Below are 16274 nucleotides of genomic sequence, written 5' to 3'. Positions count from 1 at the left end.
ACCTTGGAATTTAAACAGGGTAAGGGGGATACTGAGGTCATGACAGAGTTGGAGACAGTGAAACAGTTGTAAAACCAGTCAGCTGCAGGGCCTGGAAACTGAAAGATAGTAGAATGTGGGGAACTTTAGGAGTTAAACAGAAACAAGAAGGCTTTTGAAATTGAGTTAATGAGGAAGTTGAACTTACTGGTAATGATGAAATAGGATTTATAAGTATGGGAGTGGATAACTGAAATATGGGGGATTATTGGAAGTGAAATGAGCCAGTAACTAACATTCTAGGATGTTGGGAAGATTGTCTTCATGGAAATTGATGTCTCCATGAACTATGTCAGGAGTAGTATTGGAGTGAGTCGATAATTGAGGAACGAAAACTTAAAGGGTGAGTGGGGTTGGGGGGCGGTTTCCACGGGGAGTTGTAAGTTAAGTGACCACAAGGTAGAATAGTCTGATTACATGTCATTCACAGGTAACAATTCCAGTTTGGAAGTGGAAGACAAGAGGGCATTCAATCCACATACCCTATGGTGTGTAGAATGTGAGAGGTAAAATGCTACCACTTGAGAGGGCTACATGGCAAGCTGAAACTTCAGGGGAGAGTCAGCCGAGCTTCAGTTGTACTTAGAGAGGATGTTGAAAAAATAAGGACTTTTCCTGGAGACTGACTAGCATGCTGTAGGGGTGGGAATGTTTCAGGAGTTTCTGTGAGAAAAGAGTTGATGTTTGAGGTTGAGGGGGATGACAGGAGGTAACAAACCATAGGAAAGGTGATTTCAGGGGATGGGAGAAAAATGACCCAGGGAGTCTGGGCTTCCAGAGATTAGTGTTTAAGTTAGTCAAAAGGGTAAGTAGCTTGGTGAGATGAACAGTGGCAATCTTGAATGCTGTTGGAAGAAAGGGAAGGTGAAGAGTATGCAGGCTTCTAGATCCACTCTCAACTCCAGCCAACTAAAGTATGGAGATGAAGGAGTGGATCTTATGTAGAATGCCTAGAGTTTGGGGACTCCCCTTGGTCCCAGGAACATCAGCAGCTCTGGGGCATGTTTTTGTTCCTTGTTCAGATATTCTCTGCTCTTGGCTTTTCAAACACATTCACTTCATTTCATTTCTACCTTCCTAACTGCTCCCTTCCAGTCTCCCTTGTTGGTTCCACTTTTTATTTATCTCTAAATGTAGGGTTTTGTCTCTATCTCTCTTGTATTCTCCATCTACACTGTCTCCCCAGAGAAATCCTGTTCCATTGTCTTAAATATCATGTACAGACTTAAGATGTCTTATTATTATTATTATTATTATTATTATTATTTGAGACAGGATTTCACTCTGTCACCTAGGCTGAAGTGCTCACTGCTCACTACAGCCTTGACCTCCCATACTCAAGCAATTCTCTCACTTTAGCCTCCCAACTGGCACCACAGGTGTGCACCACCATGCCCAGTTAACTTTTATATTTTTTGTAGATACAAGGTCTCACTGGGTTGCCTAGGCTGGTCTTGAACTTCTGGGACAGAGTGATCTTCTTTCCTTGGCCTCCCAAAGTGCTGGAATTACAGGCATAAGCCACCACATCCAGCCTGATTCCTAATTCTTTATCTCTAACTTGGATTTCTTTTCTGAGCTACATTTGTGTATCTACGTACTTGCTTGAGACCTTCACTTGGACGTCGACGCATCTCAAATATAGAGTGTCCAAAGCAAAGCTTTTTATTCACCGTCACTTCCCTGCCCCATTCTTCTTAGTTTCACCTAGTGGTTTAGATCATGAACCCAAATGTCCTCCTCGATTCTTCTCTTTCTTTCAATCCCCATATCAAATCCCCCAGGAAGTATGATTGATTCTACCTTCAAACTATGTTGCAAATCCAACCACTTCTCACCATCTCTCCTCTAATACCATTAGTCAGGATTCATTTAAAGGTGATCCACTAGAAAATGAGAGAAATAGAGAGAGGGTATGTGTATGTGTATGTGTGTGTTCTCTGTTGCAGGGGTTTGACCTTACTTGATTGAGGAAGTGGGTTAAACAGTTTCTCTAAAGCTATTGTCCATGTGTCTGCTGCAGGAGCTTAAAGTCTACAGCACAGGCAGTTGGCAGAAAATGAACATAAATGTGAAATGTGGGGCCTGGGGAAACCCGCAGGATGAACCAAATCCATGTCTGTCCTTACTGTCTCCTGTGGCTCAGGTGTCCTGAGGGAGAAGCTGGTGCCCTTTATCACACAGCTAACAATGCTCCTGGCCCACGGGTCAGAGAAGTTGAAGGAAAATACAGAGGAAGTTCTAACAGTGGCAGACCTAATTACTGCACCATGCCAAGCAGGTAATCCAGCAGGTAAGCCTTGCGTGTGAGCTGCGAAATCATCTGCCTTGAGCTATTGAGTGTAAAAGACAAAATGGCTATGATGTCACTTCTAAATATCACACTTATAAAATGTCTCTTGTGGCTCACCCTAACCAGAAACATATGAAAGGATAATTCTGAGAAACTTAGTTCAGCCTAGGCAACTTGACTCATTACAAAGTCACCACAGCACACACCTTGCCAATTTGGCAGCCATGCACACCTCTTGGAAACATAGCTATACTAATTTTCAAATAAAGATTATAACAAAATTATGCTTCCACTTACTGCTATCCCACTTACTGTTGAAAACATGCTTACCTTTTCGCCCCCCAAAATGCAAAATCTTCTTTTAGTCTTTGAGTAATGTTAATTCTTCTTTTAGCTGTTCACACTCCTGAAACTTAAATCTTGAGTATAAAGTAAATTATTATTAACATGTCTTGTATTAGATGGGAACAAAATGTGAGAGAAGAAGAAAACAAGACACTTGTTTTATATATAGAAACATATCAAACAATGGAAGAATTTCTTATAATTATTACTGTATAACTACATGACTATATCTAGAATTTATTACTATCTTTCTCTATTATACATCCTATATTCCCTTTGTCTTCAGGAAGCCCCTAAGCTGGCTCAGATGCTTCCCTGTATTGGGTATCTATTGCAGTATTACAAAATATCCCTAAACCCCAATAAACATTTATTACCTCACGGTTTTTGTGAGTCAGAAATCCAGGAGTCACCTAGCTGGGTGATTTGGCCTCAGAGTCTCCTGAGGCATTAGCCAGGGTTGTTGTAGTAATGTGAAGACTTAACTGCAGCTGAGCTCTTGATTCCAAGATGACTTATTTACATGCTTTTTAATAGAAGCTTCAGTCTCTTGCATGATGTAGGACAGAGGCCTTTGTTCCTCACCACATGGAATTTCTTATAAGGCTTGAGTTTCTTCCGACATTATCATCTGTCTTTCCTCAGAAATTGACTAAAGGGAAGACACAACCCTTGTACAACTTAATCTCAGAAGTCCTACTGTCACTTCCGTTATATTCTATTCATTAGACCCAAGTTATTAAATCTGCCCGACACTCAAGGGAAGGGAATTAAATTCTATCTCTTGGAGGGAGGAGTATTGTAGTAGTCCATTCTCACACTGATAATAGACATATTGAGGCTGGGTAATTTATAAAGGAAAGAGGTTTAATTGACTCACAGTTCAGCATGGCTGGGGAAGCCTCAGGAAACTTACAATCATGGCAGAAGGGGAAGCAAACATATCCTTCTTCACATGATGGCAGGAAGGAGAAGAATGAGTGCCCAATGAAGGGGGAAGCCGCCTATAAAACCTTCAGATCTGGTGAGAACAGGATGTGAAAACAACCCCCATGATAATCTCCACCTGGTCCCTCCCACGACATGGGAGTGTAGGACTACAAGATGAGATTTGGGTGGGGACACAGTCAAAACATATCAAGTATCAAAGAATTTGAGGACATATTTTAAAAGCATTGTGGTCTTCATGATTAGTTCACATGAATTATTTTAATAGCTTTCTTATTGTTCTTTCTGATTCTTGTGGAATCAACTACAGTTAATTCTATACCCAACAGCCGAAATAATTATTCAAAATGTAAATTAGATCATTTAGCATCCCTGATTGATGCTTTCCAGTAGCTTTCCTTTAAACCTAGAATGAAATTAAAATGGCTACTAATGCCAACAAGCTCTTACATGCTGGCAACTGCCAACCTCAGTGACTTGAACTTTTACCAGTTTCATTCTCTTCCTCTAAGATCTAGCCCACAGTTTCTCAGCTTCCACATTACTGATAAATGGGGTTAGATAATTCTTTGACCTGTGAGTCTGTCCAGTGCATTGTAGGATGTTTGGCAGCCTCTCAGGCCTCCACCAAGTAGATGCCAGTAGCATCTCCCCAGATGTGAATATTAAGAATATCTCCATGCATTGCTAAATGTCCCTTGGGTGACAACCTCATTCCTGCTTGAGAACAGCTGGATGTTCTTTGGGTGCTTTCCAGCTGTATAGGCCATCTCTATGTTTCTGGAAGGTAACAATCTCCTTTACAACATCTTTTACTGTTTTAACTTGACTACACATTTATTTGTTTGTGTTTATTGTCTATCACCTTTTTCCTGAATACAAATACCATGAGACTAGGTCTTTATCTCTCTTGTTGTTTCTGGTATCCCCAGTGCATAGAACTATGCCTGTCTTATGTTAAAGTCCCCAAAAATATTTATATGAAATAATAAAAAGAATGCTCCCCTCAATGTGGAATTTGTTAACCCATTTATGCCTGAGGTTGCAATCTATTGAGTTTTTGCAATCAGACCTTGCTGATGACCTTGAGCTATAGAATATGAATAACTCCAACATGCTTAGTGTTCTAATAATGGAATACTAGGCATAAATGGCTCATGTCTCTGCTTTCCCTTCATCTATTCTATTCAGAATTTTTTTACTTGAAAAACCCAATTCTAATACCACCACCTCTCCTAGGAATCCTTACTTCACCCTAAGAAAACATTACTTATATCATTGTTCAATACATGTTTTATTTTATCCTGTTTACACATACACCTTCTCTTCTGGCCCACGTGAAACTTGTATTTCTAGCACATTTAGCATATTGCCTGGTGCCCTGGTAATAGGTTTTTAAAAGACTGAAATGATTTACAGTAATGCACACACACAAAATACTACACACATATATGTAACCTATGGTTAACAGAATATTACAATTTAAAAGTCAAAACCACAAAGGAAGAAGAGGTAGATATGTTGCCCATAAGATTAGTATACTTTCTTTATTGGGCAGCAAATCAGACAATGAGCTTCCTGGAATTCAGGACGAGAAAAAAAGGAAACCTTAAAAATTTACATAAAATGTATAAAACCACACATTTCTCTTAAATTTAAGATAAAATTTTTGCCAAGATGGACTTCAAAACTGCATTATTAAACTATAGGAAAATATCTGAGGAAACACCACCCTCGAATTAGGGTTTTTAACACATGCAGAAGCAGTTTCTGTAAGGCTCTGTGTTAAACAATGACCCCCAAGGATATCTACTTTCTAATCCGTGGAAACTTTTGTTACTGCCTTATATGGAAAAAAAGATAGGTAAGTATTGCCTTATATACCAAAAGATATAATTAAATTACAGATTTTGAGATGGGGAGATTAGCCTATATTATTTGGATGGGCCCTAAATGTTCTCACAGGCATCCTTAATAGACAGAGGCCAAGGAAGATGTTGCTGCAGAGGAAAAGGTGATGTGACAGAAGAGAGACCTTGAAGATTCTGTGCTGCTGGTTTTGAAAATAGAGGAAGTGTCCATAACCCAGTAATGTGAGGAATATAGCATTAGAAGCTGCAAAAGGGAAGGAAAAGTTTTCTCCCCTAGAGCCATCTAAGGAGGCACAGCCCTGCCGAAACCCTGACTTTAGCTCAGTGACACTAATGTCTAACTTCTGGCCTCCAGAACCTTAAAAGAATAAATTAAGCGGTTTTAAACCACTGTTTGTAGTAATTTGTTACAGCAGCCATAGGAAACTAATATAGGCTCTTTATTTTAATGACCTATAATAAAAGCTGACATCAAAGTATAACAATGTGCATAATTTCGAAGTGAACATTATTTTGTAGAAGGTTGAGTAATAGTGCCAAATTACAAAAGAAATGCAAACATAGGCTTTATAACTTAGAAATGGGAATGAATTTGTGTCCTTTAAAGTACCTCTTCTTCATATGGATTTGGGGTAGAAGAAGCTATTTATTCAAATGAAGTTAAATGAAGACTGGAAAGTATAACTAATGGACTTCAACACAAATTAAATCAATGATATAATTTTTAACTAACTATACCTATTCCCAAACTGCCTGAAGAGAACAAAAAAATATTTTATAAGGAAGAATATGGAAGTTACCTGACTTCGGCCATGGCTGGATCTAGGGGTTTTCATAATTTTATTGGGATTCTCTTTTCATCTTTCAATCTGCTTTCTCTGACAAAAGCCTATCTTTAAATGCAGAGCACCAAAGCCCTGATAACAGATCTACCAAAATGTGGGCATCAGGACAGTTATTCTGCCATTTGTTGAGGCTAATAAAACAGTCCCGCTTATTGATTTTGCTGTTCCATTAAGCAGAAATGCCCCCAAGGACAGTTGCAGAGCAAAGAGGAACCAGACCAAGCATGGAAACAAATGAGGGACTTGTAAATAAAACTTGTCATCCCAGCATCTGGACACAATAATTAAACATCTTGGGATTTGGCGATTCAGTTTTTATTGGCATCAGTTCAGCAAAGGTATTTCTGTGTACTTATGCCATAACTCAGAAACATTGCATTTTGATATCAAGAGGAAAAGTGGACTTGACCATATAAGGTGCTGAAAATGAAAATCTAATAATGATAAATGAATTACCAGACATAGGAGGAGGTATGATGCAATGTTTGACAACAAGCATGTTGGACCCAGGCAGATTTGCATTTTATTCCAAACCCTAGCATTTGTTGTCTGTGCTGTCTTAGGTAAGCCCTTGGACGTCCTCCAGTCTCAGTTTTTTAATATAGAAAGCGAACCTAAAAATAGTAATACCTCTTCATTGATTTGCTTGGAGAATTACATAAGAAAACATGTTGATTGCTTAGCAACCTTCCTGGCACATAGCAAATGTTCAGTAACTCTTCATTATTAGTGGTATAAATTGTTAGTGGTCAACATTAATAAATACAGTTTTCTTATCTCTAAAAAATAAGAATTGGAGTATATGATATCAAAAGTTTTCTCAACTACTAACATTTTGTGTCTCTGCAATTTTAATGGTCTCTAAATCCTACATTTCCAAGTAGTTAGGAAGTGGCAAAAGATTGGAACCACACACATATGGCTGCATGAGTGGGTAATGCCTGCTGAGCATACACAGATGGCGAGAATCATTGCTTCCCTATCTGAGGTCCCCAGAGGTGGGAGAGGGCACTGTATGAGTCTCTTCTACTCAGGCTCTACCCCTAGTGATTGGCTCTGGTATTCATTACTATGCTTAAAAAGTATCTGGTCCTTTTCTCCTTTTAGTACTGGAGAATCTGAATTCTATGACCCTTTTGTGACTGGGTGGCACCATATTATTATATCTGGCCAATGAGTTGTGAACAAAAGTGATGTGTCCATTCGGAATTGTAGTATTTAATTACTTATGTGAAACTTTCCAGAATGTATTTTCACTCTGTGATGGCAACTTTTAAGATAATGGCTTCTCAATTAGCATATTATTAGAGCAAGACGACACCAAGAAAAGCTCCCAGCATGATTTACATATAAATCTTTGTTATTTTAAGCCACTGAGATTTTTGAGGCTGTTCCTTATCACAGCATAATTTATTATATCTTGACTGATACAGAAGTGTATGCCTAGAAGTGAGGTGACAACACACAAAAAAAGCCTAAAATAAGTGCCATTAGCTTAGGGGTCAGGTGGTGGGTGGGAAGGAAACATTCTGAGGAGTTGGAATAGTTGCCATATTGTATGCTGGCAAAACATTTGGTAGAACTGATGTCTATAATAACTTGGAAGTCCAATCATGCACTTAATGAAATTTTAGCAACAGGAAAGAGGTAGAAAAACAGAATGTCATTAGTATGTATTGCTTGCTAGTATCTGTGTTCAGCAATGTATCAAAAAAAAGAAAAGAGCAGAGAAATGAATTGGCCAGGTTTCAAAAAGGAACAAAATAGAATAAGGAGGGCTCACAATTTTAGAAACTGCTAAGTATCTTGGAAACAATTGCTTCTCAGCCTCAAATAATGACAAATAAAACTGAGAGAGGCTTGGGAGGCTGAGGCAGGCGGATCACAAAGTCAAGAGATTGAGACCATCCTGACCAACATGTTGAAAGCTCACCTCTACTAAAAATACAAAAATTAGCTGGGCGTGGTGGCACATGCCTGTAGTCCCAGCTACTCAGGAGGCTGGCTGAGGCAGGATAATCACTTGAACCCAGGAGGTAGAGGTTGCACTGAGCCAAGATCATGCCACTGCACTCCAGCCTGGCAACAGAGCAAGACTCGATCTCAAAAAAAATTGAGAAAGGCTTTGAATGACAAAAATTTAAAACAGATTTGCAGCAAGAGTCAAATCAAGGGTGTGGCTATTACACTATTTAAAAACCTCTGAATGAATTAAATTAACACCCAGCAAGTCCTTTCAGTTAGAGAAAATGCCTCAAAGGGGAAAAAAAGACTAACAGTGTGACTTCCCCATCAAAGCCAAACAAATGGAGAGGCAAAGGCATGGAGTAAGCTGGGAAAAAAATATACAAAAGGATGAGTCTTGAAAAGAATTTTGAGTGTGATGATTGACAAATGGAACAGGGTAGAATCAAATATATCTGAGTAACTTTCTACATTTTTAGGAGAGTCATTTGACTAAGGAATCATTTTTTAGACTAAAGGGAACCGTGCTTGCTCAAGACATAAAATAACCTGTGGGCCCTCACCCTTCTATAGGTAAGCAACAGACTACAAAGCCTACTCAGTCCCTAGGGAGGAAATACTTCAACACTCCATTTAGATCTGACCGAAACAGTAATGGAAAATGAATGATATTCCATAATATAAAGCCCTGGTCCATGCAGAAAACAAACAAGGGAGCTCTTCTTTAAAGCAGGATTGGAGCCTAGTCAAGGAATGTATCTTTTCCCCCATAGGTGGCCTTCAAAGTATCTGACAAGTAGGACAGGTGAACTGCCACAGATTGGTATATGTTTTGTATCTCTCATTGTTCCCATTTCCAAATGAAACCATTTATTACAATTATCCTATTCCTGTTCTGCCATTGTTTACTGGGTTCACAGGAAAGGGGATGGGTAATCTGAATCTGTCACCTGAGGAAAGCTTTGGGTGGCTTCTTTAGGGAGAGGGTGATGAAACTTAACCAAATATTTGGTGACCAGAAGGGAAACTGAGGTAAACTGTGCTGCTCATTAATATCAAGTTATCCTCTTCTTTTTTTTAACCATAGACATGCAGAACTGAATTTCCTGGCTCTCTTGGTTTTGAGAGAAGTCATGTCATGTGACTATTTCCAGACAATGAGTTGTCAGAAATGGTGTGTGTTGCCTTTAGGCAGAAGAATTGAATTACTTGTGTTCTATCCTTCAGAGCTCTTTCCTTCTGCACAAGGATTGTCCATTTCCAATCAGCTGAGTCCTAGAGTAAGGATGTCACTGAACAAACTATCTTGCCAACTTGTGATGTGCTTGTAGTGTTAGTGAGAAAAACCTTTTTTTGTTGTTGTGGTTGTCATTTTTAAGCCATTAAGATTTGGAGGTTGTTGAAGTGCCCTACTCATACTGTCTCGGCATTAAGAATGTTAATAGCTTTCTATTGCAAGCCCCTGCATTGCTATGCTTAAAGATTTTTTTTTTATATGATTGGTCCATGTGAGGCAGGCCAGACTAGTAGTAAGTTGATTCCCAGAGGAGAACTCAGCCAGTGAAAAGTAAGCATTGAATGACAAACCCACAAGCTTCCTTACTTTTCCAGGCCCCTACGAAGTGCATTTTGTACAGTCTCCCAGAGAGTTCCAGCAGGATTTGAGCCTCAGTTGCACATAGTGTTAACCTGCTCACTAATGTGCCAGGATTGGCTTCATTCTCTTCCCTCTCTTATTGCTCCACTCCCACCTCTTGGGATATTTCTAGATAAACTTGCACTCAAATCCTTGGTTCAGGGTCTCCTGCAGGAACCCAAAATATGACCCCTTGGAGCCAATTAAGGTCATAGCTCACAGATAGTAATTTCATACCCAGATAAAAGAATATACATGGGTGGTAAAGCCTTTCTGCTTTCTGTATATCAAAAGCTATATACTTTGCTCTAGAACTTTCCTTTGAATGACACACAATTTTAAAATGAAGATCTAATTGTATAACATTGAATATCCCTTACCTGACACAGTTTACCAATGAATGCTCTTTCCAAAGATTATCTAAGGTTTTTCTTTCCACATTTTTCTGGTTACCCTTTGCCTTCCCCAAACTCCAAAGCTATTGATTCAATTTTACTAACTGCCTTAGTAAGAGAGAAGTCACTACCTAAAAGAAATGTTAGTAGACAGCTCTTGAAAGAGAAGTAATTTTCTTGAATGCTATGAGTTCAGCTTTAAATAGTAACAACAGCAAAATAACCTAAAGCAAGAGGACACAATATTTACCTATAAATAGCCCATTGGAAAGACAGTAATTCAAGAGCCATAAAACTCCAAACATGAGAATAGATGAGAATTTATAAAGCTGACATTGGGGAGAAAAATTAGAGGGGCCATAACTATAAAGGGAGATGCTAAATTAGGATGTACTTCATGGAACAGAAAGGAATTATCTAATAAAGAGAGCCCAAAATATGTCCAAATGCAACCCATTAATCGAAAGTGGGAAACAAGTCAATGTGCAACAGGCCTTCTGTTGCTATTCAAGTAAACACTGTGAACTTTCTGCAGGATAGCGTTTTATTAACCTACTATAATAATTCCTGTGAAGGTGCCCCATTAACATCTGACTGCCTGTGGCTCATCGATGAATAAGAAGGAGTGCCATTTGCCAGTTAATATTTTGTTCACTCCTTTGCGAATTATGGTTACTCAGGATAGTCATAAGCTCCTCAAAACAATGGTTTGATCACCTGGATGTTAAAAAATAGACAGGGGCACTATGGAAGGAAAAGCTTCCACCTCATATTCCTAATTGAATGGGGACTAGATGGAATCAACTGAAGATTTCCCCTGACCCAAGCCAGTATTGTGAAATTCACAAGTATTATAGAAAGACTGTCTGGGAGTGGGTAAAATGTATTGAAATAAATATAATAAAATGGAGAGTTAAAATTTACTAATCCCCAGTATTTGTTAGCATAAAGTCAGGATAATAAAGCTTACATATATTAGTACACAAATTAGGTGTGTTTGACCAGGCATGGCATAGTAATTATTTTCTAATAAATTAGGCAGTTCCTATGGTAACAAATTTATTCATTTACATAATATTTATTGAGTAGCTAATGTGCTATTTCTGTGTAGATAGGAAGTTTCTGGGTCTAAATACCATAAAGCTCCAGAGTGTTTTCTGTGGTTGTCCCTTTTCTTCACTTACAGTCTCATCAAGTTTGAGAATTTAAACTTAATACATACTCTGATGAATATCTAATAGATACCCTTAATATAAAGCTTACCTCTTATCTCCAGACTTGCATATCTAACTGATTACTTGATATTCCCATTTGGATGTCTGTATTGGTCTGATATATATATATGTGGAGAGAGAAAGAGAGACTGATTGATTTACTATAGGGAATTGGCTCATGTGGTTATGGAGACTAAGTCCAAAGATCTGCAGTCAGCAAACTGGAGACCCAGGAAAGCTGATTGTGATGATTAATACTGAGTATCAACTTGATTGGATTAAAGGATACAAAGTATTGATGCTGGGTATGTCTGTGAGGGTGTTGCCAAAGGAGATTAACATTTGAGTTAGTGGGCTGAGAAAGGCAGACTCACCCTAAATATGAGTGGGCACAATCTAATCAGCTGCCAGCTGGGTTAGAATATAAGCAGGCAGAAAAATGTGAAAAGAGAGACTGGCCTAGCCTCCCGGCCTGCATCCTTCTCCTGTGCTGGATGCTTCCTGCCCTCAAACATCAGACTCCAAGTTCTAGTCTTTGGAACTTGGACTGGCTCTCCTTGCTCATCAGCATGCAGACAGCCTATTATGGGACCTTGTGCTCATGGGAGTTAATACTTACTACACTCCCCCTTTATATATATATTCCATATATAGATATTCCATATATATTCATTCCATATATGCATTCCATATATATATATATTCCATATATATATTCCATATATATGTATTCCACATATATATATTCCATATATATGTATTCCACATATATATATTCCATATATATATGTATTCCACATATATATATTCCATATATATGTATTCCATGTATATATTCCATATATATGTATTCCATGTATATATTCCATATATATGTATTCCATGTATATATTCCATATATATGTATTCCATATATATGTATTCCATATATATATATTCCATATATATGTATTCCATATATATGTATTCCATATATATGTATTCCATATATATATGTATTCCATATATATGTATTCCATATATATATGTATTCCATATATATATGTATTCCATATATATGTATTACATATATATGTATTCCATATATATATGTATTCCATATATGTATTCCATATATATGTATTCCATATATATGTATTCCATATATATGTATTCCGTATATATATGTATTCCGTATATATATGTATTCCGTATATATATGTATTCCGTATATATATATATTCTATTAGTTCTGTCCCTCTAGAGAACCCTAACTGATACAGATTTTGGTACCAGGAGTGGTTCTAGAGTAACAGAATATTGAGGATGGAGGTCTTTCGTTGGTTTTGGGGTTTTAGAGTTGGCTGCTTAATATGATTAGACCCCAAAATACTAAGGACTCTACTTCTAATAGTATGGAGAACTGATAGTCCTTGGCATGAACTATTTAGAGAGTTACACAAATCAAATGCATTTGACACTCCTGATTCATTGCTCATGAGAGGCCAGGAGTTTAGTGACTCTATACATAATACCTTTGACCATATGTGGAGAACCAAGGAACATAATGAAGCTGGTTGGTTGCTCCTAAGTTCAGTGGACAAAGTGATGAAAAAAAATGAACTCAGGGATTCTATCTCCTAGCTTCAGAAGCAGTTACTGAGCCTCAAATCTCCTAAGATTGCCCTGAGTGAGTGTCTTATCTCCTGTAGAGAAAGCTCTGAAATTGTGGAAAAACAGACACAAACTTTTATCATGCAAGTGGCTGACCTGCAACAAAAGCCTTGCCAGGTGTCTACTGTTAAAGTGAGAGCATCAATTGGAAATGAATGGAACCCTGCAACTTGGAATGGGGACATGTGGAAGGACCCTGATGAAGCTGGGGAAACTGACTTTGTAAATTCTGTTGAAACTTTTTGGACAGAAGAAACAGCTTTCCCATCCCCAGTAGTGGCAACATCCCTTCCCTGACTCATGCTGCCATCAGCCTTTCCACCTTTGTCTGAGGAGATAAACCCTGCACTGCCTGAGGTAACAGTGATGGCCTTCCCTGAGGCAGTTGCCAGGCAAGATAATGTTGATTATCCTCAGAAGCCACCTCCAACATCCCCGTTTGCTTCTAGATCTATAACTAGACTAAAGTCTCAGTGGGCCCCTAGAGGTGAGGTTCAGAATGTGACCCATGAGGAGGTACACTACATCTGAAAAGAACTGCTTTGAGTTTTCTAATTTATATAAGCAAACATCTGGAAAACAGGCATAGGAATGGATATTAAGGGTGTGGGATAATGGTGGAAGGCACATAAAGTTGGATCAGGCTGATTTTATTGTTTGGGGCCCACTAAGTAGGGACTCTGCATTTAATGTTGCCCCTCAGCAAGTTAAAAAAGGTTCTAATAGTTTTTGTTTTTTTGGTTAGCTGAAATATGGATTAAAAGACGGCCCACTGTGAGTGAACTGGAAATGCCTGATCTCTCTTGGTTTAATGTAGAGGAAGAGACCCAAAGGCTTAGGGAGAATGGGATGCTGGAGTGGATTAGTCACCTTAGACCTACTCATTCCTGCTGGGAGGGTCCAGAAGATATACCCTTGACCAATGGCTTGTGAAATAGATTTGTGAGATCAGCACCTGCATCTTGAAGAACCCTGTAATTGCTCTTCTCTGTATGTCAGATCTAACAGTGGGAACCACAGCCACTCAAGTACAAAATTTAAATACAATGGGAATAATTGGATCCCGAGGTGGCAGGGACCAAATGGTGGCACTCAACTCTCAAAGGCAAGGTGGGCAGAGCTACCGTAATGGACAGAAGAAGCAAAGCAGCAATCAGAATAGTCCGACTTGTGTAGAGCTCTGGCATTGGCTAATTAATCATAGTGTTCATAGAAGTGAAATTGATAGGAAGCCTACTACATTCCTACTTAATTTATATAACCAGAAAACTTCTACGTCAAATGGACAAAAGACTAATTTGAATTATAAAAACAGAGAATCATGGCCCCTCAATCAATTTCCAGACTTGAGCCAGTTTACAAACCCAGAACCCCTTGAATGAAGGGGAGGCTGGATTCCCTTGAGAAAGGACCCCACTACATTATCAATGATTTGTGCAGTCAATCTTTCTCCCATCCTTCCCCAAGGAGACCTTTGGCCTCTTACCAGGGTAACTGTTCATTGGGGAAATGGAAATGATCAGACGTTTTAGGAACTACTGGACACCGACTCTGAGCTGATGTTGATTCCAGGGGACCTAAAACGTCATTGTGGTCCTCCAGCAAAAGTAGGGGCTTATGGAGCTCAGGTAATTAATGGACTTTTAGCTCAGGTCTGACTTACAGTAGGTCCAGTGGGTTCCTGGACTCATCCTGTGGTCATTTCCCTAGTGCCAGAATGCGTAATTGGCATAGACATACTTAGCAGCTGGCAGAACCCCCACATTGACTCCCTGACTGATAGGGTGAGGGCCATTACAGTGGGAAAGGCCAAATGGAAGCCATTAGATCTTCCTCTACCTAGAAAAATAGTAAATCAAAAACTATATTGTATCCCTGGAAGGACTACAGAGATTAGTGCCACCAACAAGGACTTGAAAGATGCAGGGGTGGTGATTCCCACCACATCCCCATTCAACTCTCCCATTTGGCCTGTGCAGAAGAAGATGGATCTTGGAGAATGACAGTGGATTATTGCAAGCTTAACCAAGTGGTAACTCCAATTGCAACTGCTGTACCAGATGTGGTTTCATTGTTTGAGCAAATTAACATATCTCCTGTTACCTGGTATGCAGCCACTGACTTGGTAAATGCCTTTTACTCCATTCCTGTCCATAAGGCCCACCAGAAGCAATTTGCCTTCAGTTGGCAAGGCCAGCAATATGCCTTTACTGTCCTATCTTAGGGATATATCAACTCTCTGGCTTTGTGTCATAATCTTGTTGGGAGAGAACTTGTTTGCTTTTAGCTTCTACAAGATGTCACACTGGCCCATTATATTGATGACATGATGCTGATTGGACCCAGTGAGCAAGAAGTAGCAAATACGCTGGACTTATTGGTGAGACATTTGCATGTCAGAGGATGGGAAATAAATCTGACTAAAATTCAGGGCCCTTCTACCTCAGTAAAAATTTCTAGGGGTCCAGTGGTGTAGGACCTGCTGAGATATTTCTTCTAAGGTGAAGGATAAGTTGCTGCATTTGGACCCTCCTACAAACAAAAAAGAGGCACAATGCCTAGTGGGCCTATTTGGATTTTGGAGGCAACACATTTCTCATTCGGGTGTTGTTACTCCAGCCCATTTATCAAGTGACCTGAAAGGCTTCCAGTTGTGAATGCGGTCCAGAACAGCAGAAGTGTTTGCAACAGGTCCAGGCTGCTATGCAAGCTGCACTTCCACTTGGGCCATATGACCTGGCAGATCCAATGATGCTTGAGGTATCAGTGGCAGATAGGGATGCTGTTTGGAGCCTTTGGCAGGCCCCCATAGGTGAATCACAGCAGAGGCCTCTATGATTTTGGAGCAAAGCCCTGACATCTGCAGATAACTACTCTCCTTTTGAGAGACAGCTTTTGGCCTGTTACTGGGTCTTGTTGGAAACTGAACGTTTGACTATGGGTCATCAAGTCACCATGTGACCTGAACTGCCTATCATGAACTGAGTGCTTTCTGACCCCTCTAACCATAAAGTGGGTTGTGTACAGCAGCATTCCATCATCAAATGGAAGTGGTGTATACGTAATCAGG

General features: G+C 39.3%; 1 long non-coding RNA gene across 2 annotated transcripts in view; it reads left to right on the top strand.

Annotated features, from left to right (window-relative positions):
- Positions 1 to 16274, top strand: part of LOC134759427 (uncharacterized) — a 400963-nt gene that overhangs the window by 268600 nt on the left and 116089 nt on the right. For both annotated transcript variants that reach the window (XR_010135547.1, XR_010135548.1), the window contains exon 4: positions 2186 to 2332. This is a non-coding gene — a long non-coding RNA (uncharacterized LOC134759427). The remainder of the gene's footprint in view (positions 1 to 2185; positions 2333 to 16274) is intronic.

This window comes from Pongo abelii, chromosome 9, assembly GCF_028885655.2.
Source record: "Pongo abelii isolate AG06213 chromosome 9, NHGRI_mPonAbe1-v2.0_pri, whole genome shotgun sequence".
Lineage (NCBI taxonomy): Eukaryota > Metazoa > Chordata > Mammalia > Primates > Hominidae > Pongo > Pongo abelii.
Note: the sequence above shows the minus strand (reverse complement) of the source record. Positions and strands in the feature narration are given on the sequence as shown.